This window comes from Callorhinus ursinus, unplaced genomic scaffold (assembly GCF_003265705.2).
Source record: "Callorhinus ursinus isolate GAN/ISIS: 27379988/994484 unplaced genomic scaffold, GSC_fseal_2.0 scaffold13, whole genome shotgun sequence".
Classification (NCBI taxonomy): Eukaryota; Metazoa; Chordata; class Mammalia; order Carnivora; family Otariidae; genus Callorhinus; species Callorhinus ursinus.
In genome coordinates, this window is record NW_027397075.1 from 7,612,425 (window position 1) to 7,632,118 (window position 19,694).

The window sequence follows — 19,694 nt, forward strand, 5'->3', positions numbered from 1 at the left end:
CACGCCGTGATAATGGTCCGGAGATCAAACTAGTCCTGTGTGAACGAGAGGGGTCCTTAGCAACTGCTCATGGATGTTGAGGATCTCCTCCGAGTTTACTTACTCTGTTGTTCAGTGTCCTTTGCCTGTAACAAAACCTTTCATGACTCTTACTTTGTTGGGAGGCTTGTGAGTTGTTTCAGTGGTCTGACCCAGCATAATTTCTACAGCCTCTCTGGTATGCTGGGTGTTGGCTCCTTGGCAATTTCCTCTCTTGACACCAAAATTGTAGAATCCTGGCACATCTAACCAAGGAGGGCTCTCAGGGCTCGTATGCTCTGGCACCTGTTTCTTATGGAGGAGAAGATGGAGCTATGGGGACCCAACATGCCTCTCAGAGAGAAGACGGAGCCCTGGGGACCCAGCCTGCATCTCAGGGAGGAGAAGATAGAGCTGCTGGGACCCAACCCAAAGGCATTAATTGCATATAATCACCAAGCTAGATATACTCAGAGGAAAGAAGTGTTACCTCTAATCCCATTACCCAGAGACAACAATGGCTAACATTTTAATACATTACCTTTTAGTATTTTTTCCCTCCACATATATATTTAAACAGAATTAACATATCAAATAAATTTATATCCTACTCTTTACCTCAATATTATATTATGGGCATTAATCGACAGTCTTATAAAAGACTCAATTCCTTCATTTATAACATGGGAGTAACAGCAATGACAATAAAGATAATAATAATACCAGAACCTATATGATAGGGTTATTGTGGGGATTAAATGAAATAATGCATGTAAAAGCTTTTAGCCCGGTGCGTGGTATATACTAAGTGCTCCGCAAAAATTATCATAATAAAATACTTTAAAATCATAAATGGCCGCAGAGTAGTCTACTGCTGTCATTTTTCATGTTAACTATGACTTCATTGAATCCACAGATAACAGTTAAGAATCAGGTAATCAAGTTAACTCTCAACTCTGTTTTATCCATATAGCACCACATTACCTTCTAGAAAAGCAAAATATCAATGTAGAGGCCACCAGAGCCCATGTGTTTGTTGATAATGATGATCACAACTGCAGTAGAATAAGGAGTGCCTTTAGCCACTAGACCTTGATGGTGATGAGGAGACGGTCTCAGTGTGCAAGCATCTAGGAGCAAGTGCACAAATGCCCTGTGACTACAGGATGGGATGGGGTGGACCATGCAGATGTCTGCACAGATGTTGGACAGAGCAGGAGATGCAGGATCGAGTCAGCCTGGGGTTGAGGTCAGCAGGGGTGTCCTGGAGCAGGGACAGAGGTGATGTCACTATAGGTTTAATCCTAGTTCAAGATTTTCTGAAAGTAGAACCTGGGACAAGGATGTGGGTGCAGGTATTTCATTTGGGAGAAGACCCCAGGAAGCAGGACAGAAGGACAAGGGAGGGTGTGTCTTGGAAGAGAGGCAACCAGTAAAAAGTGTATTATCGACCTGTGGGCAACTGGGCCTTGGTGCTTCTGGGACCCAAAATGTACTTCAGAATTGTCTCTCCAGAGCACGGGAGCCTGGCTATTAATTGACAATGGCTGATGGTCGCACCAGGGTGTAACTCCTCTGCAAGTCCAGACTGCCCTGTGTGTGGAGACCCAGCTGAGTGAGCTTCTATAGTTCTGGAAAAAGACCTGAAACGGAAATATGGAAGGACATGGAAGCCTGGGGAAGGATGGTGTCAGGTGCAGCTGCAGCCAAAGCTGATGGTGGAGGGAGGCTGGAGTGGAGGAAGGATCTGCTGTAGAAGGGAGGAAGACCCAGTGCTCTGTGCCCTTGTACTGGAGTCCCATGCCTTCCCCTGCAGCCAGGAAGTTCTCCCTCGTGTCTCCCAAGACTCTCTCTGCATTTTGTTCTTGTTCCCCTTCGTGCTAGCCGAAAAGGAGATGGAGAGCAGCTGACCATGGTCAGATGGAAATGCTAGAAAAGCTGTGGATTCTTGGCAGCCTGACCCCTCCATGCTCATTTCAGGCTTACACCAGTGCTCAGAGGACCCTCTCTTTTTTTCTGCTTCTTCTTAATCCACTTACCCATGCTGTGAGCACAGAATGTGGCCCGACTATTTGCTCCATCCGGTGGCCCAGAAGCTCATGTCTCCCCTTTAATGATGGCTCCAGCTGACATTAATTGTTTACTGCAAACCAGACTCTCTGCTACGTGCCCACGTCGTCTCAATTCTAACAATTAGCCCTGTGCTAGATTCTGTGAACATCCCGTTCTCTGGGTGAGGCGCGCGACACTCAGAGAGGTAGTTGGTTTCAAGCGTGAGGTGCACCTGGGCTTCAAGCCATCACCATGTTGCCTGCTCCCCTCCCTTGAGTGGGCGTGCCTCCACCTCTTCGAGACACACTGTGTGTCCAGATGCTCAAGGGGGCAGCTCGGGGTTTCACTAGATGTTGTTCCTTGGGGGCCCTTTGCTAACCTGCCTGGTCTTGAAGAGGAAAAACCTCTGAGCAAAAGAGTTAGCAAAACGGTTGAGGAGGCAGGGTAGTTACTGTACGTCTGGTAACAAATGCTTGTCTCCTTGCACCTGTCCAGTCTCCCTTGGGTAGACCAGGAAGCTGAGACTCTGGGAGGTGGAGATTTGCCCAAAGCCACGCAGGTGGTCAGTGTGGGAATTGGTTTGGAATTCAGCCTGTTGGGTTGCAAAGCCCATGGGATTCCCACCACCACGTATGTACAGGGTGCCTTCCGTAGGGTGGCCATCAGGTCCGGAAACAAAGGTGAAAATGTTATTAGAATATTAAAATACGTGCCCCCCAAAACTTGTGGTGTCAGATCTTGTGGTCTGACACCCCTGTGTGTGCCTGGTGGTGGTGGTGGGGGGAGGTGCCACAGCGACCAGGGTCGTAAACTACTTTGGGTGGTGAAAATACTGATGGTGGTAAGGGGGGGGTAGGAGGGTTCTGCGCACCAAGGTGCCAGGCTAGAGCCAAGTGGAGAGCCAGGGTGGGGGTGTGAGAGCAAAGCACATGTGTTTTCTGTGCAATGAAAAATGTGCCAGTTAGAGAACATTTGGCTCAGAGGACCTCTGAGATGATCCTGCTCTTCTTTTCTGCCACTTTCAGCATGGGGCAGGGGAGGCCTGGGTAGTGGAAATGAACAGTCAAAGACCAGGTGTTTTTCTGGGGCGCAGCAGGGCCCTACCCACAGAGTCCTGGCTCTCTGTGCATGCTTGCCATGATGCCTGTGTCCCACCCTCTATCAGCAGAGCATGCGAGAGGACTCGTGATGACCTGTGGCTCCTTCTCCGTGGCTTCCCTCCCCCACCCCAGGGCTGCAGTCCCCTCTCGCTCGTTCCTCCCCCCCTCTGACTAAGAGAACCCCGAGGCCCCCCCCCTTCTGCCAACCCTCAGCCGCCCCCTCTCCTCTGGAGCCCCCAGGCCGTGAGCGGTGGCTCCATGGAGAAGCAGGGCCGTGGGCGGGGCGAGCCAGATAATTATAATCTTGGAAGGTTTGAATCTCAGGCTGAGAAGCAGGGAGGCAGTTCTTCCTGCCGGGTTTGGGAGCTGGGTCTGAGTCAGAAACCATCTCCCACAGCCCAGCCTCCTAGAGAGGCTGATCCCACCTTGCCCTTCCCCCTTTGAGCCCGACTTTCATCCAGTCCATTTATCTCTGCATGCATGCATTCATTTATGAAATGCTGATGCTGTGTTTACTGTATGCCATACACTGTGTGGAGCCTGGGGGCATTGGAAATGGGGCAGTGGCGATGGTGCATGGTGGTTCAGGGTGTGTTCTGTCACTCAGGACTCCAGAGGTTGTGGTCTCGCCTCCACCATTTATTAGCAGTACAGTTTTCATGCTTTGTTTAAGCTCTCCGTGCCTTTCTTTCCTCCTCTGAGAAATGGGCATTATAAATATCTCCCTTGGAAGGATTAAAGGGAAAGGATATATATAAACCACTAAACACAGTGTCTGAAGTATATTAAAAGCATATAAAATGTTGGTTGTTGCTGATATTGTTTTTAAAAAATTGTATTAAAGGGTTGAGTAATGTACCATTCCTGCTCTGAAAACACTCATAGCCTAGAACAGAGATGGCAAAGAGGCTCTATCTCATATGTCAGCTCTGACCGATCAGTAGAGGATGCTTGGGGTACTGTATTAAGAAAGATTCTGAGGATCAGTTCAGACCCATCAGGAAAAAGAACATGATCGATTAGCAAGGTCTGCGGTGGGTTTTAGGTACCTAAAAGACTAAGGGAGAGGGTGGGTTTTAGGTAAGGGAGAGGTGGCACATATGCTTGGTATCAGCTCTCTCTCTTACTGAGTTAGTCCTGGAGAGGAAAAGAGGAGGGAATTGCAGGGGTAGTAAGAAATTTAGAGGAGTGTATGGTCAGACCTTATCAGGTATTTGAAGCAAATGTTGGAGGGGTCAGGGCCGCCCAAGAGCTGTTCCTATATGGATATTTCTAAACATCCACAAGAGATGGGGATCCTCCCTGCTGCAGTGTGCCTACAGCTTTTTGTCAGAATATATAGGTTTGAATATATATGTATTCAGGCTGCGTGGCCTTGGGCCAGCATCAGACCTGTCCTAGGTCTCAAGCTCCCCATCCGGAAAATAGGGAGAATGACCCACCTCTCCCAACCCATGCTGGATTTTGGTGAGGATTAGATGAGATAAGGCATGTTAAGAATTTAGAACAGTGCCCGATACATAATGAACACTCGAAACCTGCTGGTTGGCCATTAATATTTTGTCTGCCTTGAAGAACTAGGGGTGGGGAGGAGCTTTTCTTCTTTTATAAACCATTATCAGTCAAACAGTGCTTCTCTGTGTGAGCTCTGGAAACAGTCAAGGATTAGGTAGAACAATCAAATTGTTCAAAAATAAAGGATTCGTAGGGAAAAGCTTAAACTTCAAACAATCAGTGAATTGCTCAAATAAATTGTGGTAGGTTATACAACATTATGTAAAATGCAGTTCCACTCTTACGAAAAAGTATTCATTCATATATGACCAGAAAAAGATTTGGAAATCTGAACCCCATGGAGTTTACGGTGATCATCCCTGAGTAGGTGGATGGTGGGTGTTCCCATTAGAGTTCTTCATAGAAGGCAGCTTTTGCTGATGAAGCAGAAAAGGAGTCTGTTTAAAGTGTGTTGGGGAGCCCCAGTCCTCTAGCGAATGTCTCCACTCTCAGGAGCACCATCTCAACTTGTCTGTTGGCTTGCCCGGAGCCCTGTGCCTGCCGGGTACTCAACCCTGCAACCACCAGGATTCCCGAATATAATTAACTCAGGTCTGCACCTGAGAGAGGGCCCCGCCTAACAGTCTCTATGACTCAGTGTTCAGGAGAATGCACGAGGAAGTCCTTCCATTCAGGTCTGAGTCTTCTCTTCCAACTCACATAGTCCGCAGGTGGGCGGCTCCCCCACGTACTTCACTGGTTCTCTGCTCCCTGGTGGGCAGGCTCCTCTGGCCCTGTTCCTGGGGCTTCCCAGTTTGGCGAAGCGTCTCCATTGTCATTAGGGAGCAGTGTCCCTCAGCCCTCGGCTGATCCCTTGGGCCCTTTCTTCTTGTTGGTTTAGGCTGTCTGTCTTTCAGACCCAACCAGTGTCAAGACCATCAGACCCTCTCATGCAGCACCTTTTCATATGAAAGGGTTGTGGGGAAGAGGTCTTATGGGGAAGGGTCCAATTCAGGGCCAGGATGGATCTAGAAATGCTCATGGAGGAGGAGGCTTCTGGGATGGATCTCAAATGAGAGCTGGGGTTTTCATAGGCAGGGTGTGGAGACAAGGGAGGGCAGTGGAGGCTAGAAGAGGAAAGCATGCAATTTGGGGGAAAGGGATTTTGTTGAAAACCACTTGGTTGACAAAATCATTGGCATCTTGCTTTCTGTTCTATCAATAATGCTCAAGCAAAGTGCCTGACACTCGTAGGCATTTAATAAATATTAAAGTAATGAATGCATGAATTAAGGAATCAAGGACTATTCGGTCTGCTGAGGTGGGGGAGGGGAGGTCTAAAGCCCAGCTGGGTGGTCAGTATTTCTCAGGCAACAGCATGGTTGTCATTTCCCACCTGAGTCCTAAGTGATGGTAGCTCCTAGCCTCGGGGAGAAGGGAAGTAAGTATCCTGCTCCCTGAGCTTGGGGTGAGAGCCCTTGTCTCTTTAACAGCCTCCCAGGGGCCAGGTGTTGATGCAGAAGCCCCTGTGCCACTAGCTCCTGCCTCCCTCTCCAGGCTTACCTTGCTGTGTTCCTCACTTTCAACCTTTCTGAGAAAGAAGAAAGCAGCCCCTGATGGCTGGGAGCTGGCCTGGTGCTCACAGCTGGGCCTTGGTGTTCTGTTGAGTGGAAACGGCTGCACCGATCACCAACATCAGACAGGGCCCCTCTGGGACCGTGATGGGTCAAGACGGAGAAGATCACTGGGCAGTCATGTCTGAACACAGACAAAAGGGGAACATTGTCCAAACCACAAAAACGACGAGACAGCCCCCATCCTGGCCAGTATGAGTGACCACACTGCAGCTTCATCTTATTACAGCTTTAGCGTGACTTCCCTACTTTCCAGATAACGTGAAGGTACCCAGTTACAGATACCATATTCTATTGATTAGCAGCAAGTCACAGACCCTGGTCACACTCAGGAGAGGGGACCGTACGGGGCATAACACCAGGGGCTAGAGATCGTGGGGGACATCTGAAAATGCTGCCTACAGGGGCAGACTTGGGGTGGACTTGTCAATCTCATTGTAATGATCCCACTCCCCCCGTGTTCCCAGTGGTTCAGATGCAAGTGGAAAGTGAGGACCTGTAAAGGAGACAGTATGACATGGTGGAAAGTATGCGCACGCTGCCCGAGTCCAGATCCTCTCCTGTGGGACTTGGGGCAAGTTACTTAAACTTTTAAAGTTTCATTACTCCTACTTAAAAAAAAAGAAGTCATCATAAAAACAATAACTACTTCATAGGGCTGTTTTGAAGATTAAATGAGAGAACTCAAAAAACTATCGGGAGTAGAGTAAGCAATTGATACACATGAGCATATCGTCCTGTGATGTAATTCTTACTCCCAGCTCAAATTGTTAGGATGGTTTGTTTCCAGGACCCTTCCTTCCCAGTTGGCCCTTCCTCGCTGGGTCTGGTGTTCTTCCTTGGGACTTCCAGCATCCCCTTTGCTCTCCACTGCCACAGCCCTCTCTGCTTATGATGTCTACCCCTTTGGACCAAGAGCATATTAAGGCAAGATACTGTGTCCGTTACCAGAGGCTAGGTTTTGCTGCAGTAACCAACAACCCCCCAAAGTTTCATGACCCACAACCACGAAGGTTCATTTCGTCCCCACATTGAATGTCTACCCTTGGCCTCTCTCCATGTCATCCTCACTCTGGGTTCTGGCAGATGGAAGAACCTCTGCGTGGGACATTGCCAGTTTCCTAGCAAAGCGGGGAAAAAAAGACAGTGAGTAATGTTAAATCTGCCTGGAAGTGACACATGTCACTTCCACCTGCAGATCGGCGGCCAGAACAAGTCACGAGGCCACTGCTGAGTTCAATGGGCAGGGGACATAAAACTCTTATAGGAGGTAATCCAGAATCCTTGGCAAACGTCGTTAAAATCAACCGGAAACTTCATAAAGTTTATTTTATAAACAATAACAATACTAACAGTAGCAAAGTACCGGGTGTGGTTCTAAGTTCATTCCATAGGTTAACCCATTGAAGCCTCATAACAACCTTGCGAAGGTACCGTTATCATTCCCATTTTACAGATGGGGAAATTGAGGCACCGTGCAGTTAAAGGCCCATGCCCAACATTGCAGAGCTGGCGGAACCTCCAGGGCTGGGTGGGGAGGGGCAGTGTAGCTGTGATGGGAATGAAGTGAAGGACCAAGAAGGAGCCACGGGACAGAGTTCCTGGATCCAGCTGGGGAGCCCTGAGTCTCCTTCCCCCTTGGGCTGCTCCTTAGTGACCTTCCTTTGCACCAGGCTCCGTGGGTCCCTGTCCCTTCCCATAGCTCACATTCAGCTCCCCACTGAAAATCCTGTGTCTAGGGCCTTCTGAACCCCATAAGAATGTCAATTAAGTTGATTTAAAAATGCTTCAGTCTCATTAACAACAGACTGTTAGTGCTGGTGCAGACCGGCAGGACTAAGGGTAAGTAATATGAATATTAAAAGGTTTCTGGTGTCATGAATTGTCAACAATAAATTATTCCCCATTCTGACCCTTTTCCGGCTGTTAGGGATCCCTTTCTTCCCTGGGCAGGAAGAGTCATTACTACAAGTCTGGGATTTGGCTTATTCATCTTTGGAGAGAGGGGGCAGGTACTGTAGACTCAGGAATCACTGCTCTTGAGACTTCGGGTCTGACAAATTTAAATTGTTAGCATTCCCACCACAGACCATGTTCATAGTGTGGGCCACCACCCAGCCGAGTACCTGACCGTCTTAATGTTTGGTGAATAAATACACAAACGGAATTAAAGGTGCGAGTTTACATTTGTACCTCTGAATAGGAGTCTGGGCTCTGCCGCTTCCTAGCTGTGTGACCCCGAATAAGTCACCGAACTTCTCTGAGTGTCGGTTGGTCATAATAGTAGCTACTTCACAAGTTGCAGAGATTAAAAGGGGTGTTGTGTGTTAAAGCGCCAGGCACACAGTAAGCGCTCAGTGAATATTAGCTGCCATCATCTTCATCATCATCATTTTCATTATCATTATTATTTAAATAAGAATTCTAATTTGACTATCCTTACCATTGCAACCCTCTGGGTGGAGGAATGTAAAGGTTTCCTGGTTCATACCCTCAAAAGAATATTCTGCAGCCATTAAAAATGGTGCTTGTAAAGACGTTTTAATAGCAGGGGAAAATGCTCATGTTATGATAAGTTTACAAAAAGCAGACTGCAGGATGTCACGTGTTGTGTGATTGCAGTGATGTTAAAACACACCAAAACAGGATGGAGATACAGCAAAACATTTTTAGTGATTTTATTTTTCCTACGTGGTGGAATTACTCTTTTCTTCGGTGTTGTTTCTGTAGGTTTTAATTTTTTTACATAAGTATGTTTTGTTTATTATGAAAATTTCCCAACATACCCAAAAATAGGGAGGCTAGTATTACGAATGTATATTATGAACATAAACCCATCCCTTAGATTTAATGGTTGTTAACATTTTGCCATGTTTGCTTCATCTTTTTCTTTCTTTTGGGTGAAAAGTTTTTTAAAAAAGATTTTATTTGTTTATTTGAGAGAGAGTATGCGTGGGGGAGAGAACATGAGCAGAGGGAGGGAGAGGGAGAAGCAGATACCCCAGGACCCTGGGATCATGACCTGAGCCGAAGGCAGACGCTTAACAAACTGAGCCACCCAGGCGCCCCTTGGGTGAAATATTTTAAAGTTACTGATACCGTAATACTTTCTTCCTAAGTATTTTAGTGTGTGTTTCTAAAAAAACAAAAATAGTTTCCTACCTAACCATCATACCATGATCACATGTGACAAAATGAGGAATCATTCCTTAATGTTATCTGATACATTAAGGTCTATATTCAAGTCTAAGTCATGGCAGGGCCCACCCCTGGGAGATGGCACTGAGCATCCCCAAGGGAAGGCAGAGTTGGCTTCCCTACCTTCCTCCTTAGGTAGCTTCAAATAGCCAGATCCCAAATCATTAACAACAGACTGTTAGTGCTGGTGCAGACCGGCAGGACTAAGGGTAAGTAATATGAATATTAAAAGGTTTCTGGTGTCATGAATTATCAACAATAAATTATTCCCCATTCTGACCCTTTTCCGGCTGTTAGGGATCCCTTCAAATTTCCCCATTTGTACTTCAGTTTTTAAATTTTTTACTACAGTAGGTTTGTTTGAACCAGGATTCTTTAAGGACCGTAGTTCCATTTGGTTGTCACATCCCTTAATCCTCTTTCAATCAAGGGGCACCTGGGTGGCTCATTCGGTTAAGCGGCAGGCTCTGGGTTTTGGCTCAGGTCATGATCTCAAGGTCCTGGGATCAAGCCCCTCATTGGGCTCCACACTCAGGGGGGAGTCTGCTTGAAACTCTCTCTCTCCTGCCCTTCCTCTCCTCTCTCAAATAAATAAATAAATAAATAAATAAATAAATAAATAAATGTTTTTTTTTTAAAAAAATCAAGCACAACACAGCCCTGCCTTTTTATCCATCTCCCTGATGGTTGAGCAGACCGAACCAGCTATTCCCCTGAATGTCTCACCTTCTGCATTAGCTTTTCCTTTCTGGTTGCATCGCTTTTATAATATGACAACAATGGGATCCAAAAAGTACCCCCTCTCTAGTTCCCAGCCACTCTCCGACTGAGGAAGAAATAATAGCAACTAGGTGTGCTACGTGCAGGCAAGTTCTAAGCACTTTATTTGTACTAACTTAATTCACATAATAAACCCAAGGCATACTCTTTTTTTTTTTTTTAAATCAATCATTATAGAAATGATGGAGGCACAGAAGCGAAATAACTTGGCAGGGCCGGGTAGCTGGGCAGACCTGCTCTCAAGCCAGCATGCTTCACTGCCCTGTGGCATTAAAAGAACTGGAAGGTAGGGAAGAAGCTAGCTAAGGAGGAAGGTAGGGAAGCCAACTCTGCCTTCCCTTGGGGATGCTCAGTGCCATCTCCCAGGGGTGGGCCCTGCCATGATGCTCAGGGATGGGTCTGGAGGGCAGGGGATGAAGTGGCGTCTGCAAAGATGAAGTCTCTGCTTCAGCCAGAGCTTGAAGCTGTTCTGGACATCTCCAGGGTTTCCTTCTGTTTCCCTTCCTTTCCTTCCATTCTTAGCAGGTAGTAAAGGCCCTAAGAAGCCAATGCTTTTCCTTGTCTGGGCTTGAGAGTTCCTGAGTCTGGTATTCATAGGCAAGGAGACATCAGACCCAGAAAGCAGCCCTCGAGAGAGCCTCTGTAGTTGCCAGAGTAAGGGACACAAGGGATTCACCAACTCTTCCATTCTTGGGACTGCATTCATGCTCATTCTGGAAAAATCAGGCAGAGGACACAGTGCCTTTGGGAAAGGACACAGGGAGAGTTCAGGCACCTGGGGTTTTTTTTAATATTTTATTTATTCATTTGAGAGAGAGAGAGAGAGCGCACAGAGAGGCAGAGGGAAGGGGAGAAGCAGGCTCCCCACTGAGCAGGGAGCCCTCTGCAGGGCTCGATCCCAGGACCCTGGGATCATGACCTGAGCTGAAGGCAGACGCCCAACTGACTGAGCCAACCAGGTGCCTGGGCACCTGGGTTCTTAACTAGATTTGCCTTTGCCATGGATAAGCTGTGTGTCTTTGGCCAGGGCGCCTAGCTTCTCTGAGCCCCAGTGTCCTTCTGCATTATGTCTGATTTAAAGCTGTCTGTTCTGTTTCCGCTGTGAGGTTGTCATAAAGATTATATAGGAATACAAGTGGGAGCACTTTGAAAAGTAATGATGGAGGTATAAGAGCACCCCTCCATGGTGTCCTGCGGAGTTGCAAATTCAGATGCACTGCCCTGGCTGGAGCGGTGGGGGCATATGGTTTCCTGGACAGCAGCCATGTTCTCGCACGACCCTACCCCAGTACCCTGGTTGATGGGTCAGGATGTTGGCGGTTGAGCCAGGCTGGGCCAAGGAATTGCCCTGGGCTGTTTGGGCTTGGGGAGGGAGGGTGGTCAGTCATTCTTTCCTCTGGGGTTAGGTGTCACTGGAAACAGGGGACACTGATACGCTGTCTGACTGTAGAGGGACGGTGAGTTGCAGTGAGCGAGCGAGAGGGAGAGAGACATGTGAAAGCCGGGTTCCAGCTGTCCTTGGGATCATACTGCATCCCCAGGGTTGGACTGTTCAACCCATTTTTGGCTTCTCTGAGCCAACCATTTCTCCTTCTCCCCTACCCCCTTCTCTTCTTTTGGCTTCGGTGGTTTTGAGGTTGTGTTTGCCATTTAAAAGGGTATCTGAGATATTAGGCAATAGGACCCTCTCAGCAGTCCGACAAAGGAGAAAGCTAGAGTGTACCCAGAGCTCAGAGCTTGCCTCCTGGTTCCATCCACCTCATTTTGCAACTACCATCCAGCACTGTTAACCACCTTGCCTGGGTATGTGAACAAGGAAGCAGCAAAACCAACATAAGAGTCCAGGTCCCCTGACTTCCATCCCAGGGCCTCCTCTGCCTACTTTTAGTGTGTGTCTGTGTGTGCTCACGGTCTCAGGGCAGGCATGGGCGATGTGCTTAAAGCAATAGCACTGATGGAAGCAAAGGGGAGGGTGCCTCCATGGCATATAATAATAAAACATGTTAAAAAATAGTAACTCTTACTATCTAGTGAGTATGTACTAGGTTCCCCCCTGCGCTAGGTGATTCTCATGCATTCTCATAAGAGCGACCCAGTGAGGAAACTGTTATTCTTCTCATTTTGCCTGGCGGAAAACTGAGGTTCATAAAAGTTAAGCAACTTGCCTGAAGTCACACAGCTAGTGAGTCCCAGAGCCGGGATGCAAACACAAGTCCTCATTTTTAATCATGGTGCTCTGTCTGGTCTTTGGCTTCCTGCCTGGAGAGTGACAGTGGCCACACAGTCCTTGGAGCCAGTTCCTTGCTGAGTCTGGGAGTGAGATCGAGCAGTCCCGAGAGATCTGTCATTTCCAGCAGCTTGTGGCTACTGGCATGGGAGTATTGTTCTTGGACTTGTGTTATTTACCCAAGAATTTGCAAGGCTGCTTCTTGCTTAGGTAACAAATACCTCTGCAAATAGGGATGGAAAATCGGCTTTGCTTATTCAGAAGTGGGGAGAGCTGCAGGCATTCTTGGGAAAGCCATTGGTACCAACATGTGGGTGCAAAAGAGGCCCGGGTTTTGCTCATCAACCCCATGGTAGAGAAAAGCATTCTTGGAGTTTCTCTGCGAAGGTAGCTTTGGTGTTTAGAAGCCCTGTGGTGGATTCACTCAGCTGCCTCCCAGGTTCACAGAGCTTGGCCAAGGGCAGTCTATCCCCAAGTGTTAACTTCTGGTCACCTGCGACAGAACCATCTGGGAGGCTTGTTAAAAATGCAGTGTAACACACTGCCCCAAATCTTCATTGCTTGACACAACAACAAGTAATTTGCTGATGAATCTGCAGCTCAGGCAAAGTTCAGCAGGAACAGCTTATCTTTGCTAGGGCAGCTCTGCTGGGGCCTGCAGGATCCACTTTCGAAGTGACTCACTCATGTAGCTGCCAGGTCGTTGTGCCAGTGCTGTGGGCTGTGGGCCTTGGTTCCTCCCTATGGAAGGCTCTCCATTGGATGCTAGGGCTTCCTCACAGCATGGCGGCTACACATTCCAAGGGTGAATAAGAACAAGGTGGAATTACATTGCTTTTTGGCAATCTAGCCTCTGAAGTCACTTAGCAATACCTGTCCTGTGCTGTATTGACCTGAGGAAGTAAAAAGGGCTGCATAAACTGAAGATCTTGATGGGGAAGTGGCAATAGCGGGGTGGGGGAGGGCCTCTGGGGAGGGAAGCTAGGTGCCTGGGGCAGGGAAGAGAGGAAGTGGAGAAAGGGACAGTAAAGAGAGAGACAAGTGAGAGAGGAGAACTACTTCTCACCATAAGGCTTGATTTGTCTTGCACATATATTACCTTTTGTTTAAGAAATGAATACAAGGCCAAGATGGCAGGGAGTGGTGGGTGGACTTGTTGGTGTGTGAGCATGTGTGTCTGTGTGTGCTCGCGGTCTCAGGGCAGGCATGGGCGATGTGCTTAAAGCAATAGCCCTGATGGAAGCAAAGGGGTGGGTGCCTCCATGGCCAAGACAGGGCCTGGAGCTCCAGCATGCCCCTGTCCCTGAGCTTCCCAGAAGAAGCTCATTCTGCCTGACCCGGCCCATCTCTTCCAACAGAAAGGGATCCGGCTGTCTGCCAGGGGCTGTGGAGTCCCAGAGACAGCGAAACATGCCCAGAGGCAGAAAGCATAAAAATCCTTCACCTTTTCACTAAGAGCAAAACAAAACGAAACTTCAGACAAACAAACCAAAACCCTAAACCCCACAAATACCGCACTCAACAAAGAAAGCTATGAAGTATAATAATAATCCCTGCCATTTATTAAGGACCCAATACATGCCAGATGCCTCACCTCGTTTCATTCCCGCTGCAACTGTAATTTTGCAGACAAGGAAACTGAGGTGCCGGAAGGCAGGACGGCTTGCCTGCCCTTGTACAACCAGAGGGGCGGCACACAAGTGTGGTTGCAGCCAGGTCTGTTGGCACCTGTGTCTGGTTGTTGGGACTTCAGTCTTTCCTCCTCTCTCTATAGCCTGGATCCTTGGGCAGCTTTGCCTAATGAAAAGAAATGTTCTTTATGCAATTGGGACCCAACTGCTGGACTTGGCGATAATGTATTTTGTGACTTCCCAGTAAAAATGGAGTTCTTTTTTAGGAACAGTGACTCTCAGAGGGCAAAGCTGGGAACTTCAGCTTGGGGAGAGGAGCAGCAAGTACCAGCCTGAGCACCAAATTGGGGGGGGGCAGGAGCACCCATTCTAGTCCTAACTGGCCATGTGACGTTGGTTGGGCAATAATATTAATGCTTATTAATAATAGGGACAGCCTCTACTTGTCCATCTCTTCTGCACCGGGTGCTGAGCTAAAGAATTCATGTGTATCACCTGATCTAATCTCAGCAGTCCTTTTAGGGAGGGAGGTAAAGATATCTTCCCCATTTTGTGGATCAGGAAACTGAGGTCTTGGGCATGGAGCAGCTTGCCCAGAGCCACACAAACAGGAAGAGATACATCCAAGATTTGGGCCTGGGCAGAGGGGTTCCAGAGTCTGTGCTTTTATCACTGTGCAACAATATTGTTGTACAAATACAAGTGTAACACAGACACCATGTATTGAATGTCTTCTTTGTGGCATTCACTCTCCAAGCACTGTATGCAATATAGCACTTAATCCCCAACTCTGTGAGTTAACTATCATGATCATTTCCATTTCCAGTTGAAGAAATTGACTTCTCTTTTGTCTAACAAGAGGGTCATCTCCTTCCACTGCACGGCTGTGTTCTAAGAGCTGCCACTTTCAGCAAAAGGGTAATGACAGGCATGGACTCAGGTCACATGGAGCGGGGGCTGGCTTCTGACCACGTCCTTCCCTTTCCCTCTCAGAGAGAAGCTGGGGTGCCGGAGGAGTTTGGAGAGGTGGCTGGACGAGTGCCTTACCCATACCTTCTCCAGAGGCTGGAGGCACAGGCAGCTCCCTGGGGCTCACCACGCCTGTCTTCCATCAGTCCGGGCCGGGCAGCCTGCCTCCTTGGCACAGTGGGCTACAGCCCGAGGCTCCTGGGCCCTGTGTGGCTCGATGAACTGTGTAAGGAAGGGAGACTCTGCCAATGTGTCACGGCCAGCTCCCCAGTGGGCACCATCTGGGATGCACTGAGCCGGGGAGCCAGGGCTGACCAATGGCGTCCTCCCCTGCCCTGTGGGCCTCACCTCCCCGAGCACACACGGGGAGTGTTCAGCTGAGGGAAATATCTGTCAGGGGAGCCTCTTCTTCAGGCGCCAAAGGGTCCTATCAGGCAATAATGATCATACTAATAACGGACATTTGTTAAACCCTGACTATGGCTGGCTACTATGCTAAGTGCTGTATGTGTATTGTCCCATTGAATTTACTCCTCATACACCCCCATATTTAAGTACTGTTATTATCCCCATTTTATAGATGAAGAAACTGAGGCACAGAGAGGCTAAGGGACCCACCCACGGTCATGCAGCTTGTAAGTTTAAGAGCCAGGGTTCACATTCTGTTTCTTAATGCCTGGCTGACTCGTGAGGCCTGGATTCTGATCTTTGCTCAGTCAGTTCCTGATGAGCACTTCTGTGTGGTCCCCCTGCTCCTTAGAGTCCTTCGGTCTCTTTTGTACAGTGCCGGGATCGGACCACATTTTCAAAATGCGTTCATCGGAATCCTAGCGTTCTTTCAGGAGCTATGTGTGCATGGGGGTGGAGTTGGGGAAGGGGCAAGGAACCTCCCAACCTCCTACCCCCTTTCAACCTGGGATCTGGATCAAAGCACCACTTTTCACTGCTTCTTGTGTGAGGGTTGTGTGTGAGGGATGGCATTCAGAAGGGGTTCTGCTACTTAGGATATATGTTTGAGCATTAGCAATTGCCGACCTGACATTCTTGTACCCTAGAAGAGGAGGAAAATAAGCCTCAGAGAGGGTAAGGGACCCATCTAAAGATGTCCAGCAAATTCGTGACTTAGATAATGTGGTTCAAAGTGCAGTTTCTGGAGCCTGACACAAAGAGGTTCAAGTCCTGCTCTGCTTGGTACTACTTGGTGTTCTTGGTCAGAGGCAGCTCTTGACTACTGCACTGTTTTACTGCCATGAAGTGTTCCAAGTGGGATAGTGATGCCCCATGTTACTTCTCTGGTGAGAGAACTCAGTAACTGGGTCATCTTTCCTTCCCCTCCTCGCCCCTAGCCCCAACTCCCAGCTCAAATGCCTTTGGACCTGCCCAGTTAGATGCAGATACCAGGGGTGCCCAAGGACTGTGCCCACCTCAGGGAATAATTGTTGTGACTTTCCATCTGGCAGCCTGTACTGGAAGTCATGCCCCACAGAGTCTGTGTTCATGGATAGGGAAAGGGCCATCCCGGTGACAAGAAGATACAAATAAGAGACTGTGTGTGACCCGTAGTAACCGTGTGACCTTCAGCACCTTGCTTCACATCTCTAGAGGCTTCAGTGTCCTCGCCTTTAAAGAGTGGTATTGAAGATTTGATGGTCCCCATGGGCCTCTGAAGCTTCAAGATGGCATGCTTCAGTGATCCTAGGCACCAGGAAATATGACCTCTCTCCTTGGCATCCAGACATTTCTCTGAGAAGTCTTCTCCCTTCACGCAGACTCATGAATCAGGTAGAATCATAATTGACTGAGTCTCCCTCTTTTTTTTTTTAATTTTATTTATTTGTTTGACAGAGAGGGAACACAAGCAGGGGGAGTGGAAGAAGGAGAAGCAGGCTTCGCGCAGATCAGGGAGCCTGATGCGGGGCTCGATCCCAGGACCCTGGGATCATGACCTGAGCCGAAGGCAGACACTTAATGACTGAGCCACCCAGGCGCCCCTGAGTCTCCCTCTTTATCTGTGGGGTGAGTGATGAGACTTTTTGAGTATTCCTGGCCTTGGGAAATTGGTCTCAAATGGTCTGGCTGCAGGGCTTTTGAAACACTGTCCTGAGGGTCAGACTCCAGAACACTGATGGAGCCACGTTTTCTAGACAGTAGGGTGACTGGTTGTTTAGAGGTGACACACACGTTTGGCTTCCTCCTCTTGGAAGTCCAAGTCGTTAAAAGGCTCAGGCTCATTTCACATCAGAGACCTGACCCTCTCCGTCTGTCCCTTCTCTTCTGTCGCACTCACTTTGGTGCCTTCACTTGATCCAGGCCCTTGTGGTTGGTCAGGCAGTGTGATCCTAGCTCCGCTCATATCTCCCTGGCCTAGTAGGAAGTCTGCGTGCACCCCAATGGCTTCCTGGAGGTCTGTGCACAGGGGACGCTGGAAGGGTGGGGATTTATGATGAATGAGGGGTTGGATTAATCCTGCCCTCCATCCTCTGTCCCTTGCCACCAAGTGGGATAATCCTGAGGTGTATTCTATATAGTCTCAGTTGGTCTTCAGCTGGATAGGGGCTAAATTAACCCTACTGGCCCCTCTCCTATGAACATGACTTGGCTTCTTCCTTTCCCACTTCCTCTTGTGCTTTCTAGATCACCTCCCAAATAAACTAAGGTTCTCAAATCCTGATCTTGGGGTCTGCTTGTGATACTGTGATTTATAATAAGAAATATATATTTGGTCTTTGTTCCTGTTTCTGGCATGGAACTCCTAAAACCCTTGGGATTTCCTAAGAGATAAGAGCACAAAGATGTCTTTTGTTATGCTAATGAGGCAGGTTTTGGCCTGCACCTAAGGATGGGGGCTGGTTGTCTGCCCACTGGAGCCAACCATGTGATTAGAAGGTTGGAATTTTCAGTCCCATCCCTGGATCTCCAGGGAAGGGAGACGGAGTGGAGATGTGAATTCAATCACCAATGGCCAGTGATTTAATCAGTCATGCCTATGTAATGAAGCCTCCATAAAACCCCAAAGAACAGAGTTTGGAGAGCTTCCTGGTTGGTGAACATATGGGATGTTGGGAGAGTGGTGCATCTGGGGAGGGTGTGGAAGTTTTGCACCCTTTCCCCATACCTTGCTATATGTGATAATCTGTCTTCTATATTCTATGTATCTACAAATCTCTAATATATATAATATGTATAATCTCTTCATCTGGCTGTTGATTTGTATCCTTTAATATCCATCGCAGTAAACCAGTACTCTAGTCAGTAAGCTGGTTTCCTAACTTCTGTGAGTCTCTCTAGCAAATTAATCAAACCCAAGGAGGGGTTGTGGGAACCTCTGATTTGTAGCCAGTCAGAAGCACCGGAAACAGCCTGGACTTGGCAGTTGGCATCTGAAGTGGAGGGTAGTTTTGTGGGACTGAACGAGCCCTTAACCTGTGGAGCCTGATGGTATCTTCATGTAGGGTCAGATTTGAGTTGAATTGTAGGACACCCAGCTGGTGTCAAAGAATTGCTTGGTGGTGTGGGGACCCCTTCTCTGCTTTGGAATTGGGTGCAGAACCCTTACTGCTCTTGGAGGGATTCACACTAAAACATACCCTTACACAACATTCACTACAGTGCTGGGGGAGGCAGAGTGATTTTACTCCCATTTTGCTGATGAAGGAACTCAGGCCTGGAAAGGTTAATGACATTTCTCAAAGTGGTAGAATGTACAATTACTCTTTTCTCAATGGTATGTTTTGGTGTCTCCCAAGCTCCTGTCTGATATAAGGGAGGACACTGGGTTGCATTGGGTGAAGACCAAAAAGGTACAAAATCTTTTGCTGCTGTCTTAATTTTAGTTCTCAAGACTAGCAGTGGATTTGTTTAGAAAAAACCTTAACTCTAATTAGTAGTACTGATATCTGCATTCAGATATCATGGGAGCAGGAAGAGATTTTTAGCCCTTTTGGATAAGATAGTATGGGAGGGTTCACTAGCACCTTGGTCAATCCCAAGGTCAAGACCTTCAGAAAAAGTTACAGAATCATTGATCATCAAACATGGAAGGCAGCTCTGAGTTCAGACGGCTAGTGTAAACCTTTGTTTTTACAAATGGATAAACTGAAGTCTAAAGAGGAGAAAGTCTTTAAGGTCACCTGGTAACAGGGAAGTTAGGATCCGAGAGAAAGTATCGGAGATAAAGGTAATCAGAGTCAGGTTATGCTAAACTCAGATATCTATGAGAGCTTGCTGTCAGGAATGCCGAAGTGGACCAACTCTGATCACTGGATGGGGCTACCCAGAATACCTGAGCAAGCTTATGATGTTCTATCTAAACTTTGAAAGGAAGAGTTCACAAATTGATTAATGATGTCTGCCTTGGCACAGGACATACTTACCTGTCCTGTGTACATGTCCACATTGTACTCATGTAACTACTATCATGTAAAAGAGAATATCAAGAGGGGACCACGGTTAGCACACAAGGTGGAACCCACAGACTGGAATTTGGAGGGATGGTGAAGGTAGATCACCAGTGACAAAACAAGGACTAAAGTGGTGGCTAGGTGGTGTTTCAGGTTTCTTGGACACCCTAAATTTTTTTACTCTTTCTCTC